We start from the raw sequence: 10,442 nt of genomic DNA on the forward strand, positions 1-10,442 counted from the left end.
AAAAAAAACAATTTTGAACTAAACGACTGAGTTTTAATAGTAAAAAAAAAAAATTATATTCGGCGTGATTAATGATTATTTCAACATACCAAAAGAAATGAAGATATACCATCCCAATGAATTTTGTGACATAACATGAGACTTGATAGTTTCTGCACTTACACTTTTTATCCAAAAAGCATATGAGAAATACTCCAGTAGACGGACTAGCATACAAAACATCATGCCTCTCCTCCGTTTCTAGAATCAAAAAAGAATAAATTATCAATTTAAAAAAAAATCTGAATCATTAATAAAAAAAAAAAAAATTATCATAATTTTGCTTTTCTTTCAACCAACCTTAATCACACTGACAAAACCTATCAAATGTGCTAGAAAGAGTAGACTTATCAGAAACATCTCATGAGCGAAAGACATATCTGTCAAAGATAGTAATTCTTTACTCGTTTTTGACCTCCCGATATTGATCAACGTACCATATTGACCACCAATAGGACCTCGTACTGTTAATGGTAACAACAGAGTTGAAATCTGAATATCAAAAAGATTAATTTCTTAGTATGGTGTTGTTGTTATTGATTGTTAACGCGGTTTTAAAATTTAGTCAAAATAATTTTTATATATTTGATTAGAGTCCCTTGAAGAGACTCTAATAACTCTCTTCAAGGGACTTTAACATTTGATATACTTACAACGCCATGCAGTGCGACAAATATAGCAACATTACGCCAAGTACACAAACGGCAACACTTCTGATGTATTCTTGGTTTTATCTATAGAAAAACAAATAAAATCATAAACAGCTGATTGATGAATGCAAGATATATTTTATATTTTTTCGATTTTATACATGTACATATAATTGAAACGTTTCAATTCTCAAATTAAAAAAATAGCGTTATTAATATAATGAAAATAATTTGATTTTAAATTGATTTTTTCAACTCACTTCTTTATTTGTCAATGGTATCATTTTGGTAATTATAGTAGTAATATCAAATTTTTTTCACGCTGATACCGCACTGAAAATATAAGCTTTTTACGTAATTATAAACTTTAAAGGCTGATAATAATAATTATTATACAACTGGAATAATTCGGTATAATTTATAAACGTAATTATAATAATTCAATTGAAAATGACAAAAACAAGTGTTTATAGTGACAAGCCCGACATGGATTTTATATATTGTTATTTGTTTATATGCACTCAGCTGACTGGGACTGACGTTTGCCTCAGAGAAAGAGACACACGAACCAGTGCACAATGCACTGCGTTGTGCATTAAAAAAAAAATAGTTTCCTCTATATAAGAAAAACCAAGATGTCTGACCATTTTCACAACTGCAATGGTCAAAAACATAATCATATGTTTTTGTGTTTATTATAGATATAATTATCAAAAAATTAAATATAATAATCAAACTCTAAAATAAAATTTTATTTATTTATTTTTTTATACTTTAAATGATGAAATATTAAGTACATAATCATTTAAAGACTTTTTAAAAATTATTATAATATTTTAATAAATAATGGAAATCGAATAAGCAATTGATTTGTTTGAGAGCATCCTCGTATGTATTCTCGAGAATTTAATTATTTTTTATGACTATTATATAAATACCAGTAAACTATATTTATGCGAGAAATTCACTTCTAGAAAGCTGCTAGAAAAATTTTATTTTATTTCGATTTAGAATTACAATATAATAATTATATATTACTATTGTCCTTATAAAATATATACTTTTTATAATTTTTTATATAGAAATTTTTTCATTTCATTTTTGTTGCGTTTAATTTTTTTTGTTGTAAATTAAGCTCGCTAAATAAGCATGATCTTCTGTATAATTATTCCAAACACTTATTCCTTTTTAAATTTTATGACTTGAGTCGTTACTAAAAGTACTGAAGCTGATGTTAGGAATTCGATAACTAAAAAAAAAAAAACATTTTTCAACTTGACTGCTGAGTATTATTGGTAAAAAAAAAAAATTAAACAACATAATTATTTAAACATACCGACAGCAAAGAAGCAATACCATCCCAATGCAAATTGTGACATAACATGAGACTTGATACTATCGTGAGTTACACTTACCAACCAAGACATAGATAGAGTTGCCTCGCCCACACGGACCATAGAATAAAATAGTAAGCCTACAATCCATCTCTAGAATTGAAGAAAATAAATTATTAATAATTAAAAAAAATAATATGTATCATAAATAAAAAAAATCAAATCATCGTAATTTTGCTTTTTTTTCAACTAACCTTAAGCACACTAATAAAACCTATTAAATGCGCAATAAAGAGCAGGCTTATCAGAATCACTTCATGTAACACAGTCATATCTGTCAAAGACAGTATTTTCATATCAGGCTCTTTCGAGTTAGGATCAATCTCCGGGTGTATCACCTCACCATATTGACCACCAATTACTTGTACCGTTAATGGTAACAACAGAGTTGAAATCTAAATAGTAAAAAGATTAATTTTTTAGTGTGTCATTGTTGTTATTGATTATTAACTTAATTTTCAATTTAGTCAAAAATATATTATTTATTTTATATACTTACAGCGCCATGAAGTGAGGCATATTTACCAACGCACATGACAGTATGGTGGAAGAAAGTATGCTTGGTTTTTATCTATAAAAGAATTAATAAAGTCATGAATAGCTAATTAAAATAGTGATATTAATATTATGAAAACAATTGGAATTTAAATTTATTTTTTCAACTAACATCTTGATTTGTCAATGGTATCATTGTGCTAATCAGTAGTAATTCTAAACTTTTCCCACTCTGTAATATATAATAAATAGGTATATAAAACTGGAATAAGTAAAGTTTATAAATAATGTATAAATTTAATTATTATAATAATTCCATTGGCAATAACAAAACCACGTGTATATAGCAACAGGTCCTGAGAGAGACACACACACACATCTCACACGTAACAAATGCACTATGTCTATGCGCATTAACATAAAAAAAAATAGTTTTCTCGATTATCTCTCAGGAAAACCGCAAAATGTCTACCCACTTATCAAAACTGCTATAGTCAAAAACACAGTCGTATGATGCATGAGTATCTTTATCTTTAAATAAGTATCCAAAAATGAAAACTAACAATCAAACATCAAAACAAAATTTATATTTTATTATTATTATTGCTTTTATTATACAAGTTAATAATTAAAAATAATTATTTAGAGAATAGATATCAATAAAAATTTATAAAGTGAATATGATAATAATAATATTTATATACTGTGAGAATATTAGTCAATAAACTCACAAAATGCTACCAGTCGAACTATCTATAATAAACACCTAGCTTACACTGTAATTTTTACCTATCATAATTATTATTAAAAAAATATAAACGAGTCGTGGAAAGATAAGGACCAATTGATATAGAACTGAAATTTTATTTTATTATTTTCTTAAAAATAAATAGAAATGATGAAGAAACATATTTTGTTTATTAATATTAACATACAAAGTCATTACTCATTATTTAAAATAATTTATGAAAGATAAAATAATCAATACATAATGATATTTAAAAAACATGATATCTTAATGAATAATAATAGTTTTTATGCCAATCATTTGTCACGAAAATAATAATGATAATAGCGATGACAATATTATGAATTTAGTTTTGGAATTCGATTATTAGTTAGCATTGCAAGATAATTATTTAATGAACGCAAAAACACCCGAGTGATTTTGACCATTGCAGTTTAGAAAATGGTCAGACATTTTGGGTTCCTCAGGAAAACTAATTTGTTTTTTTTTTTAATGCACATTGCATTTTGCAGCGCAACATTCGTATGTTGGCAGATGTCTCTTCTATGTATGTATGTAGTCGCTATAGTCAATCTGACAGATCAGCTGAGTGCATATAAAACTATAGCTTGCTATAGCTATGAAAATTAAAAACAGAGTATTGTCATAATTCATTTATTAAAAATATATATTTTAATATGAATTTTTGAATTTCATAATTACATAACAAGTTCATATTTTTAGTGATATCAGGGTCTGCAATAAACTTGATATCACCGCGATGATACCATTAACAAATAAAAAGGTGACTTAAAAGAATCAATCTAAACTCAAATTAATTTTATTATAATATTAATAACGCTATTTTTAAAATTAAAAAATTGAATTATTATTTGAATTATTTACATGTAAAATAAAAATATTATAAAATCTTGGATTCATCAATCAGCTGTTTATGATTTTATTTATTTGTTTACATAGATAAAACCGATCAAACAACACAGAGATTTATGCTGCAACTGCTGTACTTGGTATACTGCTGTTATATGTGCCTCACTCTACAACCTTGTAAGTATATAAAATATATGATATTTTTTCGACTAAATTTAAAATTAAGTTAATCGTCAATTAAAACAACACCATACTAAGAAAATAATCTTTTTGATACTCAGATTTCAACTATGCTGTTACCATTAACCGTACGAGGTAGAATTGGTGGTCAATATGGTGATTTATTGACAATATACGTAAAAAACGGACTCTCTTCGATAGAAATCCCCTTTGAATTTGAGATGTTTGTGATAAGCCTGCTCTTTATTAGGCATTTGATAGGTTTTTATTATGTACTCAAGGTTAGTTGAAATAAAAGCAAAATTATGATAATTTAATTTTATTTATTAATGATACAGATTTTTTTTTTTTAATTGATAATTTATTTTTCTTTACTTCTAGAAGTCGCTTAAAGGCATGGACTGTAATATAATATTCTGTATCTTTGAGATGATCATAAGTGTTTGTTGGTTGTTCAATGTATTGGGAGGAAAGATTAAGTCTCATACTATGTCACAAGTTTCATTGGGATGGTATTGCTCCATGTCTATAGGTATGTTGGAATATAATGTTAAATTTTTTTTTTTTTTTTTACTATTAAAACTAAGTCGTTTAGTTTAAAAATGATTTTTTTTTTAGTTACCCAATGTGCCTCTATAGCCGTATTAATAACGTTCAGAGAATTTATGAGTGAAAAGGTGGTTTAATGATCATCGTTCACAACAAAAAATATTTAAACGCAACAAAAATCAAATATATATATTATCAAAATTATATAGTATTTTATAATGACATTTGTAATATAATTATTATTGTAATTATAAATTAAAAACACAAATAAACAAAAACACAATTAAAAAACAAATTTTCTAGCAACTTGACATTTTTTTTCTACAAAAAATCAATTTATTTTTTTTTATTATTCAAGTCATCTATCTGTAGTTTGATAGTCAAAAAAAATAATTAGTCTAGAGAAATGAGAATACACAAGAGGATGCTCTTGAACAAATTGATTATTTTCAATTTTCATCATTTATTAAGTTATCATGTCTTTCAGTAATTATGTATTAAATACTCCATATTTCAAAAGTCATTATACACATAAGTATATGGTTTTTTATATTAAAAATCATTATATAATTTATAACTGATGTTGTAGTTATAAATAAAAAAAAATTATTCAGACTACTTGAAATTTTTCACCCAGAGAAATCATTTATTTTTTTTTATCAGCAATAACTTTTCATGTATTTCTTTTTCGTTTGTTCAGTTTTTTTTTTCTATTCATAAATAACTTATAAAGAAAAAAATATCATTTTTAATATTATCTATGAGAGATAAAATTGTAGGCACTGATTGAGCATGGAAAATAATGGATTTAGACAGATCCGACTTTAAAATGTAATCAAGTCTCGATATGGAAAATTATTAACATAAATTTTTTAAAATACTGATTATTCATATATCGCATTATTATTCATTTGTTTTATATGATTATCGGGTCTTAATTATCATCTGGTTATTAAGGGTGGTCCGACTTTGGCTGAAGAAAAAATATCTTTTTAAAAAAATTATCAATGTTTATAACATGACCATTTTTTCCAAAAGGAATTTTTCATTTTTATATCAAAGCAAATAATTCCATTTAGTTTCTGATTATAAAATTTTAAATAATTTATTATTATAATTCATTTCAATGTTTTTTGTACAATATCATGCATCTTGGTTTTTTTTTCAGGAAAACTTATTTAGTACGTATATGTCTCTCTATAGTTTCTCTCTCGCTTTTAGTCACATGTCAATCTGACAATCAGCTGAGTGTATGTAAACAATATATAAAAATTTGCTATAGACACGTAATTTTGTCATTTCAAATAAAAGTATTAAACTCAACTCATTCCAGTTGTATAATTATCAGTCTTTAAATTTTTTTATTACAAAAAAAGTTTTAAATTTTCCGTGATCTCAAGGCGTGAAAAAGAATTTTATTTTACCACGATGATACCGTTAACAAATAAAGAGGTTAATTAAAAAAATTAATTTAAACTCAAATTATCTTTATTATATTGATATCGTTATTTTGAATAATTTAAGGATTGAAAAATTTAAGTTAAAAAAATTTCAAAAAATATAAAATCTTGCATTCATCAATCAGCTGTTTATGGTTTTATTTATTTGTTTATAGATAAAAACCCTTAAACGTCAGAAGGCTTTTTGCTGCTGCTTCACTTGGAATGTTGCTGCTATATGTATCGCACTTCATGGCGTTGTGAGTATATAGAAAATATATAATATTTTTTTTTGACTAAAATTGAGTTAACAGTCAATAAAAACAACACCATACTGAGAAAATAATCTTTTTGATATTTAGATTTCAAGTGCGTTGTTACCATTAACGGTACGAGGTCAAATTGGTGGTCAATATGGTGTGTTAATGACGATAGACATAGAAGGTAAAGACGGGCCCGTGGAAATCTTTTTGGAAAACGTGCCCTTTGGACTTGAGATGTTTGTGATAAGCCTGCTCTTTATTGGGCATTTGATAGGTTTTTATAATGTACTTAAGGTTAGTTGAAAGAAAAGCAAAATTATGATAATTTAATTTTTTTATTGATGATACACATTCATTTTTTTTTTTTGATTGATAATTTATTTTCTTTACTTCTAGAAATCGGCTAAAGGCATGGGTTGTTATGTAATATTCCGTTTCTTGGAGATGAGCGTATGTTTTGTTTGGTCTATAAATATATATAAGGGAAAGATACAGTCTCATACTATGTCACAGATTTCATTGGGATGGTATTGCTCCATTTCTTTAGGTATGTTGAAATAATCATGTTAAATTTAATTTTTTTTTTTACTATTGAAACTCAATCGTTTACTTTAAAAATAATTTTTTCTTTTAGCTATCCAATATGCCGCTGTATTGGTATTATTGTTTGGACGTGATATGTCTTTCAAGACGGCCTAAGCAATCATCGTTCACAATAAAAAACATTTAAACGCAACAAAAATCAAATAAAAATATATATATGTAAATATAAAAAATTATAAAAAGTATTATATTAAGTATAGTTTTTTATAATGACAATAGTAATATAATTATCATTGTAGTTATAAATCGCAATAAAATACAATTTTTCGAGCAACTTGACATTTGTTTCCACGAAAAAACAATTTAGAAGAAGTTTAAATTTTCCGTGATCTTAAGGCGTGAAAAAAATTTTTATGTTACCACGATGATACCGTTAACAAATAAAGAAGTTAGTTAAAAAAATTAATTTAAACTCAAATTATCTTCATTATATTGATATCGTTATTTTGAATAATTTAAGGATTGAAAAATTTTAGTTGAAAAAATTCCAAAAAATATAAAATCTTGCATTCATCAATCAGCTGTTTATGATTTAATTTATTTGTTTACATAGGCAAAACGAATCGAACGTTACAAGGATTTATGCTCCTACTACTGTACTTGGTATACTGCTGCTATATGTGCCTCACTCTACAACCTTGTAAATATATAAAATATATCATATTTTTTCGACTAAATTTAAAATTAACTTGATCGTCAATTAAGGTTGTACATAAATTGCATGGTCGGGCGACTTTTTGGAGTCACGAGGGTACCTATGAAACTACGTTAAAAAAAATATTTGAGCGCCCTCCTATGCCTAAAATCTTTGTGCTTTGCTGATGCGTCTTTCGTTGTATATGTTTAGGCCGGCCTGTATTTACACACACTAACACTACCCCAGCAGCAAAAATTCAGATCGTGAAACGACGCAATTACGCACACTACTACACTACTCACTGTATACCCTGTATAGTGTATCTCGTATGTTGTCAACTAAACAAATAAACTATTCATATATTTAGCTTAATTTAGCTTAATTTTGTTGAAAAAATAATATTTGTTTTTCTATATATTTTTTTTATCTAAAATGATTATTACTAAGTACTTTCGTTAGCAGTTCAATAAATAAATAAAATAAGAGAAAATTATAAAACTTCTTGATTTTTTCTTGAAAAAGAACCTCACCTATTTTTATTATTTATTTAAAAAAAAAATTATTTATTTAAAAAAAATTGTTCATTTGAAAATATTTATTTAAAAAAAAAAAAATTATAATTTATCAATTTATATATATATATATTTATTAATGCACATATTTATAATCCTTTGAATTGTTTTGAACGAGTTTGTTAGTGTGAGTGTGCGCAATACACGAAACAGAAAAAGGATGAGAGAGAAAGCATCCGGCGTTGCCATATGTACGTTTTCAATGTGACGTCAGTCGGCTGACAACCATAAATTTCAGAACTAATTAATTAATATCTTTTAAACGGTGAAGAGGAAATGAATAATTTTTTTTCCATAATTTTTGGAATTCAACAAAGTACAAATCTGTAGAAAAAAATCGAAATTTAAATTAAGAGTTTTAAAAATACAAGCGCAAACGTACCTACACTCCCTATGCTTGCGTGTTAAAGTTGTCAACTTTGACACTAATTATCTGGATTTTCGCGAAGAGGAAAATTACGAAAAAATTCCACCAAATAGATAATTATTTCATTTAAACATTTAAAAAAAAAAATCGAAAATTAAATTCAGGGAAATCTATTTATGTACAACCTTAAAACAACAACATACTAAGAAAATAATCTTTTTGATACTCAGATTTCAACTATGCTGTTACCATTAACCGTACGAGGTAAAATTGGTGGTCAATATAGTGTGATAATGACGACGGACACAGAAGACGGGCCCGCAGACTTCTCTTTGACAGAAATGCCCTTTGAATTAGAGGTGTTTGTGATAAGCCTGCTCTGTATTGGGCATTTAATAGGTTTATATAGTGTGATCAAGGTTAGTTGAAATAAAAGCAAAATTATGATAATTTTATTTTATTTATTGATAATACAGATTTTTTTTTTTTTAATTGATAATTTATTCTTCTTTACTTCTAGAAGAGGATTGAAGGCATGAACTTTAATATAGCACTCTGTTTCTTTGAGATAATCATATGTGTTTGTTGGTTGATAAGTGTATCGAAAGGAAAGATTAAGTCTCATACTATGTCACAAGTTTCATTGGGATGGTATTGCTTCATGTCTATAGGTATGTTGGAATATAATCATGTTGAATTTTATTTTTTTCTTTTATACACTGTTATTGTTTATATATGCACTCAGCTGACTGCATCTGACAGCTGGAGCTGACATTCGCCTCAGAGAGAGAAACACACCAATGCACTGCAATGCGCATAAAAAAAAAAAAATGAGTTTTCTCTCAGAAAAACCAAGATGTCTGACCATTTTCACAACTGCAATGGTCAAAAACACAATCGTATGTTTTTATGTTTATTCGATGAATATCAAAAAATTAAATCCATAATAATCAAACTCCAAAATAAAATTCATTCATTTTTTTACTTTAATCGATGAAATATTTAGTACATAATTATTGAATGACTTTTCAAAAATTATTATAATATATTAATAAATAATGAAAATTGAATGCAATCGATTTGTTAGAGAGCATCCTCTTATGATTCTCTAGAATAATTATTATTTTTGACTATTAATAATCACCAATAAACATTTGTAGCAGAAATTATCTGCTAGAAAGTTGCTAGAAAAATCGTATTTTATTTCGATTTATAATTACATACAATGATAATTATATTACTATATTATCAGTGAAAAATACCATATACTTTTCACAATTTTTATTATATAAATATATTTTTATTCTATTCCTTTACGTTTAACTGTTCTTGTTATAAGCGATGATCCCTTATTCTGACTTGTTTTTCAACAGTAGTCGTAACAAATTAATTACTACGAATGCAGAGATTGTATTGAAAACTAAAAGGAAAAAAAAAATATTTGAACTAAACGGTTGAGTTTTGAAAGGAAAAAACAATAAAATAAAATTTAGCATGATTATTCCAACATACAGAAAGCAGGAGAGCAATAAAGAATCAATAACCATTGTGGCAAATAATGAGACTTGATATATCCGGCATCGGCACTCACCACCCAACACCAAGATACGAAAAACTCGACTATACGAACGATTAA

The 10,442-nt window shown here is 26.3% G+C and overlaps 1 long non-coding RNA gene across 1 annotated transcript; it reads left to right on the forward strand.

Moving 5' to 3' along the window:
- Positions 1 to 6,310: 6,310 nt before the first annotated feature.
- LOC122855416 lies at positions 6,311 to 7,364 on the forward strand. Its single transcript, XR_006374071.1, has 5 exons — positions 6,311 to 6,377; positions 6,541 to 6,624; positions 6,727 to 6,921; positions 7,024 to 7,174; positions 7,262 to 7,364. It is a non-coding gene; the product is annotated as an uncharacterized LOC122855416 (long non-coding RNA).
- Positions 7,365 to 10,442: the final 3,078 nt, after the last annotated feature.

This window comes from Aphidius gifuensis, linkage group LG4 (assembly GCF_014905175.1).
Source record: "Aphidius gifuensis isolate YNYX2018 linkage group LG4, ASM1490517v1, whole genome shotgun sequence".
In the NCBI taxonomy this organism is placed as follows: Eukaryota; Metazoa; Arthropoda; class Insecta; order Hymenoptera; family Braconidae; genus Aphidius; species Aphidius gifuensis.